General features: G+C 42.5%; 1 protein-coding gene and 1 long non-coding RNA gene across 6 annotated transcripts in view; one reads left to right on the top strand and one right to left on the bottom strand.

Moving 5' to 3' along the window:
- Positions 1 to 15,145, bottom strand: part of Rere (arginine-glutamic acid dipeptide repeats) — a 451,075-nt gene that overhangs the window by 398,722 nt on the left and 37,208 nt on the right. The gene's annotated exons all lie outside the window — the stretch shown is intronic.
- LOC111812129 lies at positions 9,596 to 9,804 on the top strand. Its single transcript, XR_002817716.1, has 2 exons — positions 9,596 to 9,630; positions 9,732 to 9,804. It is a non-coding gene; the product is annotated as an uncharacterized LOC111812129 (long non-coding RNA).

A 15,145-nucleotide genomic window follows, 5' to 3' on the forward strand; every position in this document is an offset into this window, starting at 1 on the left:
AAAAAAATAAAATAAATAAAAGCAGTGTCTCCTCTTATATTTCCGGTTCTTTAATGACATTACCTTAACCCTACTTACTTTAATCCCCCACAAGACTCCCCTTGCTCCAGTGATTGTGAGGTCCAACAGTTCACCCCTACCACCTCTCTCACACCTTCCACACCTATTTCCACTGTGGTTAGAGTCCCATTACTTTTTTAATCCAGTTCCCAGTCTTTAGCTTTTTTTTTTTTTTTTTTAGGGAAGAGTCTACAGGGTGTTCAGGGCCTTACTACTAGACCGGACTCCTAGTGATCCACCTCTTCACAGTCTCCCAAGAGCTGGGATTACAGGCGCACACCACCAAGCCCAGTCTCAAACTCGGGGAGGGGTGGGGGGGAGATATGCAGGCCCGGAGAATCCAATCCACTGAGCTATTTGGCCGGCCCTTCCCAGTCTTTATCTTTCATCACTTTTTATAAGCAGTTTTCCTAAAACCAAAGTCTGTTGTACCACTCTTTTGCTGGGAAGACATCAAAACAAGCTTATTCCCCAACAACCCACATCCTTTCTCCTCCAAGCAGCCTATCTAATTGTTTTTCCCTAACCTCAGCCTTCCCTCCACTGCCTGTAAGGTGCTTGCCAGGCAGCCTCAGCCTGGTCACTGAAGTCTGTACTGAGAAACAACTATCACCTTCCTAGAAGACAAGCTCCATACGAGCAGGATCCTTATCTGATTATCTGTGTCTCCCCCAGACTCTGGTCAGGCACACTGTACAAAGTAGGTACTCTTAGCATTTGATAAATGGTTTAAAAACAAATCCACTTTCTAGATCTAACATGAGCTCCCCCTCCCCAGCCCATGAGTAACAGATCCGTTTATTAGCTGATTTGATTGGGCAAAGATCTACAGTGACATCCACATAGAGGAAACACAACTTTTTTGTGCTGTCAAGCAGTGGAGGAGACTGCTCCAGGGACAAGCTGTCCATCAGAACAGCAAGCTGAGCACAAAGGCAGGCTGACTCCAAGGAGATCCTAATCCAAAATGGTGTGACGTGGCTCCGAAGCATCCCTGCCCTGAAGTGTCCTCTTGCAGAATACACCGGGTCAGCTATCTTCAAGCTTGCCAAGGGAATTCCTTAGTTGTGATGGAATTTACTGCAGGACCTGTTTTGGTAGAGGCCTCTTCATTCTGAAGTAGAGACTTAGGGTATCACCCATCACAAATCGTACATCACTCTACGCAGGAATTGTAGTGGGGCAGGGTGTCCTAGTATGCGGCTGTTATTTTCCTCGCCCAGGGTCTTGGATGGTATGGCATGTAGCTTCTTGGGTTCCATCCACTCAAACTCCTCTTAGAAGGCCTCCCCTAGGATGCAGCTCCCCACATGGCACTCTGTTTTGGTCACTGCTGAGGCCCTGCCTAACATAAGCTTTTTAACACAAAGACTAGTGTCCATTTACTGACTTTTAAAGAATAATCATCTCCATAGAGCTAATTTTCCCCCAGTACCAGCAATTGAACCTTTTAAAAATATTTTATCTTTTTTTAATATTTTTAGACAGTGTCTCCCTCAATTGCCCAAGTAGCCTCAAATTTATTGTCTTCCTGCCTCAGATTCTCAGACTGCTGAAATTATAGGCATGTGCCACCATGACAACTAGAACCAACTCTTTAATAGAACCAGCCAGGGAGGCACATGCCTATAATCCCAGCACCTAAGAGGCTGAGGCAAAAAGACTGCTCCATGTTTGAGGCCAGCACGGGCTACACAGTGAATTCAAATCCTGCCTAGATCACATAGCAAGATCACATATTTAAAAAAAAAAAAAAAAAAAAAGGAGGAGGAGGAGGAGGGGGAAGGGGAGGGGGAGGGGAGCGGAGAGGAGGGAAGTGGGGAGGAAGACAGAAAACTTTTAATTGATTTCTGAAATAGCCAAAGAAAGGTGCTTATTTCAAAACATAAACATGGGCCGGAGAGATGGCTCAGTAGAATAAGCGCTTCCCTGACAAAAGCCAAAGACCTGAGTTCAAACCCCGGTTCAACCACACACACACACACCAAAAAAAAAAAAAAAAACCATAAACATGCACCCACTGCTATCTGTTGGGGCAAACCACCATCACTGATGGGGCCTCAGCCTCACTATATTCCTCAGGCTGGCTGCAAACTCTTAGAATCAAGCAATTTTTTTTTTAACTGATTAGTAGGACAGTTTCTTTCTTTTTTTCTTTCCATAATTTTGTTGAGGGACAAATAGCAATGAGACAGTTTCAAATCAAATTGGTAGGATAGGGGCTGGTGAGATGGCTCAGTGGTCTAAAGCACCTACTTAGAACAAGCTCAGCAAAGCACAGGGACCGCGGATCAATCCCCCAGCACCACATGCCAGCCAGCCCCGCCCCCTGGTGGGCTGAGCTGGACACACACACACACACAATTTAAAAAAAAAAAAAAAACCCAAATTGGTAGGATAGTTTCAATAATTAACACATTGCATACTGTCTTCCTAGTGGTTATTTGTTGTACAAGATGCAGACATGATATCCTATTTACAAACACTATTAAAACAAATCCCTTTATTCACTGAATTAAGAAAAGGTAGCTATATATCTATCCTAACCATTTTGAATACACAGATACAAAATGTTCATTCATCTGTATCCCCTTTTGTTTAGTTCCATCATTTAAATATTATAGGTATGTGAACTCAGCAAAATATTCCACAATAGTCAAGTAGTCCATAATAGTACTGGGTCTTCTGTTTGACTGGCAATGTCAGAAGTTGTTGACCTGAGTCCCCTACAGCTCAACATACCAACATGGCTTTACTTCTTATACTTCATTTTTATACTTTTCTGCTGGATGGTTAAGACCAAGATAAAGCAAGACCTATGTAACAAGAATTGTAGCTTTTGTATCTGATGAGGTCAGTCAATTCCCCTCAGAATTTATCCTGAGACTCCTTACTCAATTTTTCTGTGTTTTGTATTTGTTTTTTGGTGGGTTTTGGTGTACCGGGGATCAAACTTAGGACCTTACCCTTACCAGGCAGACACTTAAGCTGCTGAGCCATCTTCCGGCCCCTACTTACTCAATTTTTAAACATAACTTAATGATCAAATCATAACTCAAATCAGATGTTTAAAATAAATCTAAGCCTATTCAATTTGAATGAACATATTTCAAAACCTGCTTTTTTTATCTTAATATAAAATACACTAGTTTAATAGACCCTTTTTCTCCTGGGGTTTTTTTGTTTGTTTTGTTTTGTTTATTTGGGCGGAACTGGGAATTGAACTCGGGCCCTTGCACTTGCCAGGCAAGCGCTTATTCGACTGAGCCATCTCCCCAGCCTACACTAGTTTAATACAGTAATAAACTTCCTAAATCAAAAGCTAAAGGAAAACTGGAATTTTAATTAACTTTCATAAACTATTAAATATGTACACCAGTAACTGATATATACTTGGTATCACTGACATGTAGCATCAATAAGTGGAAATTGAGACATTCCACTTTGATGGGCTCGATTTTCTCCATAAAACGTAAGTCTTCAGTGGAGAGCGAAAGGGAGCTGCCCCTCCTCGTTGTGGTGGCGCACTCCGGTGATCCCAGCTCTCTGCGAGGCTGAGGCAGGAGGGTGGCATGTTCAAGGCTGGGTTGGGCAACACAGTAACTTATTCAGACCCTGCCTCAAAACAAAGGGCTGGACTCAATCCCCAGTAATGCCAAAGAAAAAAAAAGTAGAAGGGAAGGGTGAGTGGCATGACCGAGTGGGCCAGAAGTCTCAACTTAATGCAGAGAACTCAGTTATGAGAAAAGAACTAGGCATAGGCCAAGGAAATGATTAAGGACTGCCTCACACCATTTGAGGTCACACTACAGGGCACAGAGTGAGAGTGGAGCTTCAAAGAAGCGGCGGCTGCATGCCATCTTTTTCTTTACAATTACTCACCAGAACAACAACTTTCTTCCAAATAATGTTAAATGTACTTGGTTAGTCTGAAATATAAAATCAATGTATTTTGGAGCTGGGGAGATGGCTCAGTGGAATAAGAGCTTCCCTGGCAAGTGCAAGGGCCTGAGTTCAATCCCTGTTCCAACAAAACTCAATGTATTGGGGCCAGGGAGATGGCTCAGTAGAATAAGTGCTTCCCTGGCAAGCACAAGGGCCTGAGTTCAATCCCCGGTTCCGCCAAAAAAAAAAAAAAAAAAAAAAAAAAAAAAAAAAAAAAAAAAAAAAAAAAAAAAAAAAAACAACCTCAATGTATTTCTAAAATTTGGTTTTCAAGGGCCTGCCAAATACTCAGTGGATTAAAGCACCTACCTGCAAGCAGCCGCAGGGGCTGGGGTTCAATCCCCAGGCCTGCTGTGTCAGCCAAGCCCCAGGGACACGCTGAGCCGGCCATTGAGACTGGGGGGGGTGGTACAAGCCTGTAATCCCAGCTCTTGGGAGGCTGTAAACAGACGGATCACTACGAGTCCGATCTACTACTGAGACCCTGTAGACCCTTCCCTAAAAATACAATCAATCAATCAATCAATCAATACGGTTTTCAGATTTAACATTGTTTTTGTGGTACCAGGGATCGAACTCAGGACCTTGTGCTTGCCAGGTAGGCACTCAAGCCACTGAGCTATATCCCTGGCCCTTCAGACATAACTTAAAAAGACAGAAATAGCTAGGACAAAAACATGACTTACTTGGTACTTTTTTTTTTTTTTTTTTGGACAAGGTCTCACTGTGTACTTCAGGCTGGCCTTGAACTATGTAGTCCACTATGTAGCTGGCCTCAATCACAGCGATTCTCCTGCCTCAGCCTCTTCAACCCTGGAGTTACTAGTGTACACTACCACACCCAGTTCCTCTGTATTCTCTGATGACAAAAACTTCTTTGTAGAAGAGAAATATAATGTCTTTCGGAAAATGCTGACAGTACCATTTAGTCATTATACCTTAACATCATTTGATTTCCTTTTTCCTCTAAGCATTAGTTGCACCAGGACTTAGATCTATGTTGCTCAATAGACATACTGGCTATACTGCAAATGCTGCTTATACCCACTGTTCAGCTGTGGTTCTTGAGCACTTAAAAAATGGGGCTCATGTGACTATACTCAATGTGAAATTTATTTTAATAATTTAAACAGCTGGGGCTGGTGAGATGGCTCAGTGGTCTAAAGCACCTACTTAGAACAAGCTTAGCAAAGCACAGGGACCACGGTTCAATCCCCCAGCACCACATGCCAGCCAGCCCCGCCCCCTGGTGGGCTGAGCTGGACACACACACACACACACACACACACAAATAAATAAATAAATAAATAAAAAATTTAAACAGCCACATGAGGCTACTGTCTACCCTATGGGATAGAACAATAGAGTTGGAAGTAGAAGTACAGCAGTATTATCTCAATAGCCAAAACTAACATAGAAGATAAATACAGATGATGCTCCTCTTTCAATGGGGCTGTGCAATAAACCTATTGTGGCAGGGTCCAGCAGTCGACATGTGTGAGCCAGCTACTGAGGGAAAGGGGGTGCTGAGGCAGGAGGATCCTGAGTTCAAGACTAGCCTGCCCAATTCAGCAAAACTCTGCCTCAAAAAGTTCTAGTGCTGGAGATGCAACTCAGTGGAAAAGCAAATCTGTGGTCAATTTGCAACACCATAAGCAAAAACAAAAGAACTCATAAGTTGAAAATACTCTTAAACTGAAAAAAGCATCTCATACTACACCTAACCTACCCAACATGAAAGCTGAGCACACTGCAGAGTACAGTACTAGTATTTTCCCCTGCATGAGCACATAGCTGCCGGGAACTCTGGCTTGATGCTCCTATGTCCAGTATCTCAAAAAGAATGTGTTAGCACATATTGCTAGCCTGGGAAAAGATCAACCAAATCCATGTGCAGCTTTTCATACACATAATAAAGCCAAAAAAATTGTAAGTGAACCTAAATCAGCAACCATCTGTTCCATGAATTTACTCATTCACTCATTTATAAATATAGCTAACTGGGGCTGGGGAGAGAGCATGGTGGCAAGCACAAGGACCTGGGTTCGATCCCCAGCACCGCATGCCACGTACCAAATAAAGATTTATAAATACATAAATATAGCTAACTGATCCTTGCCTATCAAGTTTTTGGTTCAAATATAACAAGTGCTCTAAATTCTCAATACTGAGAATTGACTAAGGGGCTGGAGAGACGGCTCAGTGGTCTAAAGCACCTACTTGGAACAAACTAAGCTTAGCAAAGCACAGGGACCGCGGTTCGATCCCCCAGCACCACATGCCAGCCAGCCGCGCCCCCTGGTGGGCTGAGCTGGCCACACACACACATACACACACACACACACACACAGAGAGAAATAAATAAATAAATAAATAAATAAATAAAAATTTAAAAAAAAAAGAGAGAGAATTGACTAGGTAGTCCACGGAACACACCCATTTCACACTCCAAGTCACAAAAGAACCCAGTATATTTAAGAGAAGGAGCTTACCAGTGGAAAATTCTTTTATTGTGCAATTTTAAATATAATAGATTGGGGCCGGGGATATAGCTCAGCGGCCTAAGCACCTGCCTGGCAAGTGCAAGGTCCTGAGGTCAATCCCTGCTACCACCAAGAAAAAAAAAAAAAAAAAAAGTCAGCAAATGTCACAGGTCAAATCTAGACTGTAGTTAGTTTTTTGCAAATAAACTCTTATTAAAACACTTTACCAATTTGTTGTAAAAGCATATATCCATACCTCAGAATACAAGGATAGAGTTTAGTAGCTATGACAAAAAGATCACAATGCCCAAAATAGCTACATTTATGTTATAAGGCTACACCTTTAGTGGAACCGGGGATTGAACTCAGGCCCTTGCGCTTGTCAGGGAAGCGCTTATTCCACTGAGCCATCTCCCCGGCCCCCCCAAAAATTATCTTATATCTAAGAGTGCTGTTAATTTGTTTTTATTTTTTTAAATTTGTGTGTGTGTGTGTGTGTGTGTGTGTGGCCAGCTCAGCCCACCAGGGGGCGGGCCTGGCTGGCATGTGGTGCTGGGGGATTGAACTGCGGTCCCTGTGCTTTGCTAAGCTTGTTCTAAGTAGGTGCTTTAGACCACTGAGCCATCTCACCAGCCCCTCAACTCTGATTTTGGAAACTAACTATTAAATGGGTTAGACATGGCAATAAGGCATTATGGGGAAGGTAAGTGTGGTATGACTGGTTCTGCAGCTCGCCATCCAGTTTTGATTACTACAGATTTGTAATACAGTTTGAAGTCAGTTAGCACAACATCTCCAATTTTGACTTTTTGCTCAGTTTCCTTTGGCTATTCTCTGCATTATCTCTGAATCCATATGAGTTTTATGATTTGTCTTTTTATTTTCATTAGGAATGTCACTGAACTGGGGAGACAGTTCATCAGCTTAAGTTCCTGCCCAGCAAGCACCAAGGTCCTGAGTTTGATCCCTAATATTAAAAAAAAAAAAAGGAATATTATCAATATTTTGAACATGGACTGCCTCAAATCTGTAGATGCTTTCGGCAAACCACATAACTGCACAAAGGGATACCTGCACTCCAAAGTTTACTGAAACACTATTCACAAAAACCAAAGACATGGAATCAATCAAGCCAGCAGTGGAATGAAATGTGGTACATGTACACAGTGGAATATCATTTAGCCATTGAAAAGAAGAATGAAATGGCTGTCATTTGCAACAACATGGACACAACTAGAAAACACTGTTAAGTGAATAAATCAAGCACAGAAAGACAAATACTGTTATGTTCTACTCATTTGTGGAAACTAAACCACTTGACCTCATAGAAGTAGAGCACAAATTAGAGAATTACTCTGTAAAAGAGAGGGAGAGATAGAAAGGTGCTGCATAAGTACCAAAATATAGTCAGACAGAAGGAATTGGTGCTTAGGTTCAATAGCACAGCAAAACAGCTCCACTACAGCCTATAACAAATTACTATAGTTTCAAAATAACATGAAAAGTTCAAAGGTTCCCAACATCTAGGCATAATCAATGTTTGGAGAAGGAAGTACTAATTCCTGATAACTGTATCACATAAATGTACTCGACTATCATATTGGACCACATCAAATATGTACAAATACTATGTATTAATTAATTTTTTTGAATGCACAACATCTCTTATTCAGAACTAGTCCACTCTGTACACACATGTCGCTACTTCTTCATCTCTTCCTCCTTGGACATAGTCTTGCTGACATCCTCCTTCTTGGCCTACAGTCACTCTTCCCAGCACTTGTGTGCTTCATCTTTGACCTGTAAGCCCCGGCCTGGTCAGCCAGGAGCTTGCTTTTTTTTTTTTTTTTAATGAGCAGAATATATTTATTGAGAGAAAGAAAGCTCCTGTCCAAGAGAGGGACAGGAGGGGGGCCCGAGCAGGTAGTTCCCCGGGAAGCTGTCTCTTCCAGGGACTTTTATAGTGTAAAACCATGTGGGGCAAAGGTGGAGAGAATGGGAACCCGCTTAGGTGGGCAGGAGGTGGGACAAAACTATGGTCAACCAATGGGATTACATATGGGACAGGGTCTTTTCTTGTTGGGGGTTGGAAGGCGGGATAGGGTCTCTTTCTGTTGGGGGTTGGGCTAGTGACTCACTTGGGTCTTTCCAGGTGACTGATACCTAGTTAGAATATCAATCCCAGGTGCTACTCGTTTAGCATTTGTTTGGCCTTTAGGTCTTTAGGTCTGGTTCACAGCAGGAGCATCCACCCCTCCCACAGTTGTAAGGCATCTCATCTTGTGTGCTGTCTCCTTTGAGGGCCTAGCCCTGTCTGACTGCCTATAATATTTTTATCTAACTCGGCTGCCTACAATATTCCCCCCTCTGAAGAAGTAACCTGAACTGCACTGCAGTGAAGGGAAATACGGGCGATGACCGCTCTGGCTTCTTCACGCTGACGGGGGTCGTAGTTGTTGACTGGCAGTCAGATATATTCTTCAGAGGTTTTAGCTAAAGTCAGCCAGGAGCTTCTGGTGAGCCTTGTCCACCTTCATCTTGTGGATGTGCTCCACGAGGATCCGCTTGTTCTTGAATACATTCCCCTTCACCTTCATATACAGGCTGTGGTACAAGGGGCAATCACTCTTCCTAGATTGCAGGTATCCGTGGAGCAGCCTGCACAGCATCCTCATCCTCCACATCCAAGACACCTTCTCAGGCATCCAGGCCTTGGCCTTACCCTTCCACTCACCAGCCCTTGTGACTGCCCTTCTGGTGAGCCAAGGTGTTCTTCCAGCATCCCGCCAGAAAATGGATGATCACAGGCTTGTGAAGATCAGCCCATCCTTGATCAGTTTCCAGATCTGCCGGCGGGAATTGGCATTGGTGATTTCATTGGTCTCACTGGGGTCCAACCACTTTTACCACAGTGAAGGACACTGGAGGCCAGCTTCTTCTGAAGCTCAAGAATATTCATGGCTGCAGCCACCACAGAGAGGAAAGAACTGAACGTTAGCAATTTAAAGTCATTTCAAGGGGCCGGGGAGATGGCTCAGTGGAATAAGCACCTGCCTGGCAAGTGCAAGGACCTGAGTTCAAACTGGGGTTCCACCAAAAAAAAAAAAGTCATTTCAAAACCGAAAACGAGTACCAGATGTGGGTGGCTGAACTATTATACTGGACCACACCTGTAATCCTAGCACTTGGGAAGTTGAGGCAGGAGAATCACCATGAATCTGAGCCCAACTTGGGCTTTGTAAGTGAATTAATTCAAAGCCTGCCTGAAGCACTTGCCTGGCAAGCACAAGGTCCTGAGTTGAATCCCTGGTACTGCAAAAAAAAAAAAAAAAAAGCCTACCTGAACTATGGAATCTTATCAAGAAAGGGGTAATTACATTATATATAATTGCATATTGTGTTTTAATAAAAATTTACTTTTGCCTTATGGAATTCAATAAGGAAAATCAGTGTTTCTAAGAAAAGGAAATTTGGGCCTCCGAGATACCTCAGAGGTCTAAGCGCCTGCCTAGGCAAGCACAAGCTCCCAGGTTTGATCCCCTGTATTGCATGCCAGCATTGGCCCCGCCCCAGGCCTACTGAGCCAACCACCAAGACCCAGCATGGTAATCCTGCCTGTAACCCCAGAGCTGGGGAGGCTGAAACAGGACCACTACAAGTCCAAGCTACTTAGTGAGACTCTGCATCAAATACATGAAAGTAAATAAATAAAAAAAAAAAATTTAAAGGAAATTTACTTCTTTAAGAAAAATTTATTTCCACTAAATAAATGAACACTGGAACTACACCTTTAATACATCTTGAAATAATTTTTAAGTTATTTTGTTAAATGACAAAAATGTTAACTATTTCACATCTTAATTTAAAGATCTACAACTCAAATATCTGTCTAAATAGAGATGTTTAAGAAATAGTCCATTCTCTGAAATGCTGTAGCAATAAGCTAAAATTACATTAAATCATATCCAGATGGCATGTCATTCCAGAAAAAGCAGATGCTGCAAATAAACTGCCATTTTTGAACAACTTAATACTAAATGGAGGTAAACATCACTATGTAAAAATAAAACCACAGTGTCACTTCCAGGATCTGTGACACATCAAATCATCAACCTTTACTTTTACAAATTCAGTTATCTTTATTTTTTTTCATGAAATAGCTACAACCTATAAATAAGCATTAGAGAATAATAATATATTTATTTTACCATTAAGATGTAATAAATGTAGCCAGCTGTGATGGTGAACACCTATAATCCCAGGACTCGGGAGGTTGATAGGATCACCAAAAAGTGTATGCCAGCATAGGCTACATAGTGAGTTCAAGACCAGCCTGAACTTCCTAGCAAATCCTGTCTCAAAAAAAAAAAAAAAACCTGACATATGTGATGTGTCTTGTAATCTCACCTACTGAGGAGGCTGAGGCAGCAGGATCCCAAGTTCAAGTCCACCCTGGGCAACTATGGGAAGCCCTGTCTCAAAATAAAAATAGAAAAGAGCTGGGGGAGGGCCGGCCAATAGTTCAACAGATTAAAGCACCTGCAAGCAGGCACAGGGGCCAGGGGTTCGATCCCTGGGCCTGCCATGCCAGCCCCAACCCCCAGGGCGTGCTGAGACAGCAAGTGAAACTGTGTGGTTGTGCACACCTGTAATCCCAGCTCTTGGGAAGCTGTAAACACATGGATCACAAGTCCGATCTAGTAGTGAGATGCTGAACACCCTGTAGACCCTTCCCCAAAATACAAGAGCTGGGAGTACAGTTCCATAAGGAAGCACCCCTAGGTTCAACCTCAGGGTAACTAGATCATCTTCACTATTTCTTTCACTAAAAACAAAAATACATAAATAAAAAGATTAAATGCAGGAGCTAAATGTGACTGAGATTCAGGCTTACTGGATTCTTACAATTCTACAGTAATGGGGTTTTTTGTTTTTGTTTTTGTTTTGGCGGAACCAGGGATTGCAGGCCCTTGCGCTTGCCAGGGAAGTGCTTATTCCACTGAGTCATCTCCCCGGCCCTTACAGTAATGTTCTTAATCATTCTACGATTTCCATGTGGCTAGAGTCTGCCCTCCACAGGCTGCTGAGTTGAGTTCGGCCTGGTCCCCAGCAAGGACGATGGAGGGGCACTCAAGGGAGACAGCTTCAGGCTGCTCCCTCACTGTTCTCAGTTCAAGGCCTGACATGGATCTTTCCCTTCCCTGCCATACACAATGGCTGCCTCACAAGAACCAACACCATGCTGGTTGGACTGTCCACATCCACAATGTGAGCTATGTAATAGGTACCTTAATCTCAGGAGTTTGGCTGAAGTAACAAAACACACACCAATACACCTAATCATGAAATATATAGATTCCTATCTGCATCAAAAACTTACTGGGCGAGGGGCTGGTGAGATGGCTCAGTGGTCTAAAGCACCTACTTAGAACAAGCTTAGCAAAGCCCAGGGACCACGGTTCAAACCCCCAGCACCACATGCCAGCCAGCCGCCCCCTGGTGGGCTAAGCTGGCCACACACACACACACACACACACACAAATAAATAAATAAAATTAAAAAAAAAAAACTTAGTGGGCGAGGGATGTAACTCAGCAGTGCAAAGTCTGTCTGACATGTGCAAGGTCCTGAACTCAATCCCCAGTATCAGAAAGAAAGAAAGAAAGAAAGAAAGAAAGAAAGAAAGAAAGAAAAAAAGAAAAGAAAAAAGAGAGGAGAGGAGAGGAGAGGAGAGGAGAGGAGAGGAGAGGAGAGGAGAGAGAAGAGTAGGAATGGGGTGACAGCTCAGCAGTCTGAGTGTTTAATCCCAGGTACCGCATGTCGTGCCAGCCCTGGAACACACGGCATGAACACACGGCATGATGATAACAGCTATAATGATAATACAATTACTGAGATGGTGATTTAGAGGAAAGAATCTGATTTTGTAGGGTTTTTTTTTTGGGGGGGGGTTGTTTTGTTTTGTTTTGTTTGTAGAGCCGGGGACTGAACTCAGGCCCTTGCAAGCACTTACTGTCCTAATCTATTCATTAGAAACATAAATGGACTGAACATAGATCCAACACAGTTCATTCAATCAGCTAACAGATTTTAGCAATGGGCAGTGGAGATACAGTGATAAGCAAGACAGGCTTGCTTTCTAGCTGGAGGGGGGCAAGTCATATGCAAATGATGAACAAGTTAACAAATAGATGAAAGCCTCATTCCAGGAAAGTACATTTTAGAAAATACACAAAAACATCAGAAAATTAAATTAAAACTGAAACATCCATAGTCAATCTTCCAGTTCAATCCGTTCTTTAGAATCAGCTTTTAGGAGTCCTTGGATGCTGTAGACACTTGAGGGTTTTTTGGTTTGTTTTGTTGTTTTTTGTTTTGTGTGTGTGTGTGTGTGTGTGTGTGTGTGTGGAACCAGGGATTGAACTCAGGCCCTCGCACTTGACAGGCAAGTGCTTATTCTACTGAGCCATCTCCCTGGCCCCAGAGATTTATTTTGTAAGGGTGATAAATTTGTTATTCCAATGTGTTCATGCCACAAGCTCATTTTCTACATAAATATATTTAATCAATGTATTCTGCAAAGTACATGTACAGTTCTCAAGGATATCACACAACTAAGTGCAAAGTAATTTACACCACTGTCAAGATTCTCCTAGTACTTACATACTTGATTCGGCTTAATATTTGACTAAAAGGAGGGGAAAGTCGGTGATTATTCACCCTCTTTCACTGAGGGAAATAAGGGTATTTTGCTGCAAACAAGGCAAAATCAGTACCAAACTGTGAAGCATTAATATTTTCTACGTCAGTCTTTAGATCCAAGAAACAGCAGAATACCCAGACTAACATGAGTAACACGTGCCCCTTTCCTGGCCCAAGAGTCCCTTTGGGGACTCATATGACAAATAAAACCTGCAACATGCCTGGCTATAACCACTGCTAAGTGAGGTATCTGTTCTCCATGTGTCAGGCTGAGGGTGAAAAAGTGACCCTTCACTGCTGTCAGCTCTCAGTGCAGCCACTGTAACCACAGCTAAGACACAACACACAATGAGGTAAACAAGAGACACTAGAGGTGGGGCATGGTGGCAGATGCCTACAATCCCAGCACTCAAGGCTGAGGTAGGAGGACTGGCAGCAGTTCGAGGCCAGCTGGAGCTAAAAAGTGAGCCCAAGGCCAGCCTGAATTGCAAAGAGACACTCTGTTTCAAAGAAAAAGGGGAAAAAAAGACGCTAATATTGCTCAGGAACAATTCAGCAGTCAACAGACTAGAGCAAATTCGCACAATACTACACTATTTTTTCTGACACTAAAGGACATGAAAGTACTCAGACTTCATTGAGCATGTAGTGATTTTACAACTAGTCTCATACTCAAACAATAATGTGGAATAATTTTAAAATTTATTTATTGTTAGGGCCGGGGAGATAGCTCAGTAGAATAAGTACTTGCCTGGCAAGTACCAGGGCCTGAGTTCAATCTCCGGTTCCAACAAAAAAAAAATTTTATTTATTGTTACACTTTTTTTTTTTTTTAAAGGCAGGGTCTTGCTATGTAGTTCAGGTTAGCTTTGAACTCACTTTGTAGCCCCACTGGGCTTGAATTTGTGCTGCTCAATGCCCCTGCCTCAGCCTGACTGCTAGGATTACAGTGTGTCACCACATCCAGTATAGTAAGGAAAACTTAAAGAGTTACATTTAAAGCAAGTTACAAGTCAGTAACACAGGAAAATTACACAAAGTATTGTCACAGAACCTGAATAAGTAAATTCTGGGAGAACCCCCAACCCAATTTACGGAAGTCTTCCTGCTTGGTCATCAGCTTCCCTCCATGAGGCAGGGTGACAACAACTGAAGCTCCTCACCACTCCCTTCTCTCCTTGATGCTTCACCTGTCCCACCCCTGCACTCGTGCCCCAGAGCCTGGAGCTGCGTTCTCCTCGGCCTATACTGAGATAGGGTCTCACTCTGCAATTCAGGCTGGCCTGCCTACCTGGCTTCCTCTTGTTTCCTTCCTCCATGTCTTTCAGGTCTGGTTTGCACTTTCTCTAGCTAACATTTGCTGTCTCTAAAAATTTCTTATTCCTCCCCCTTTATTTTTTCTGTTTACAATTTATACCCAACCTAATCCAATTCAGTAACTTGTTTAAAAAGAGTCACGAGTTTGTAAATAGGATCACAAGTCCGCATCTTGTACAGCAATTAACCACTAAGAAGAATATATGCAGTGTATTATTTGTTGAAAAATAAAAAAAAAATAAAATAAAGAGTCACACCGGGATCATTATTCTGTCGTGCCAGGGAGAACTATGCTTTTTTCTCCCGCTCAAGGAGAAAATCATCAAGGCAATAATCGAATCTTGTTCACTGACATGTATCTTAACTACTGAACAACCCTCTCACTGCCATCTCCCCTCATAATATAATTTCTTCTTTTAATTCCAAAGATATATAAATTATACATCCATGCCTGTATTTTACAGCAACTAATACAAAGTAGGCTTCTGATAAACACTGGAATGTCTGCCCTGGTTCTGCCAAAAAAAGAAAAAAAAAAAAAACAATATGTATATAAATTTCCTGTATTTTGTTTCCTTTTTTGTTGTTGTTGAGGAACCAGGGATTGAACTCAGACCCCTGTGCTTGCCAGGGAAGCG

The sequence above is a fragment of the Octodon degus genome, unplaced genomic scaffold, assembly GCF_000260255.1.
Source record: "Octodon degus isolate 3935 unplaced genomic scaffold, OctDeg1.0 scaffold00113, whole genome shotgun sequence".
NCBI classification, from domain to species: Eukaryota; Metazoa; Chordata; class Mammalia; order Rodentia; family Octodontidae; genus Octodon; species Octodon degus.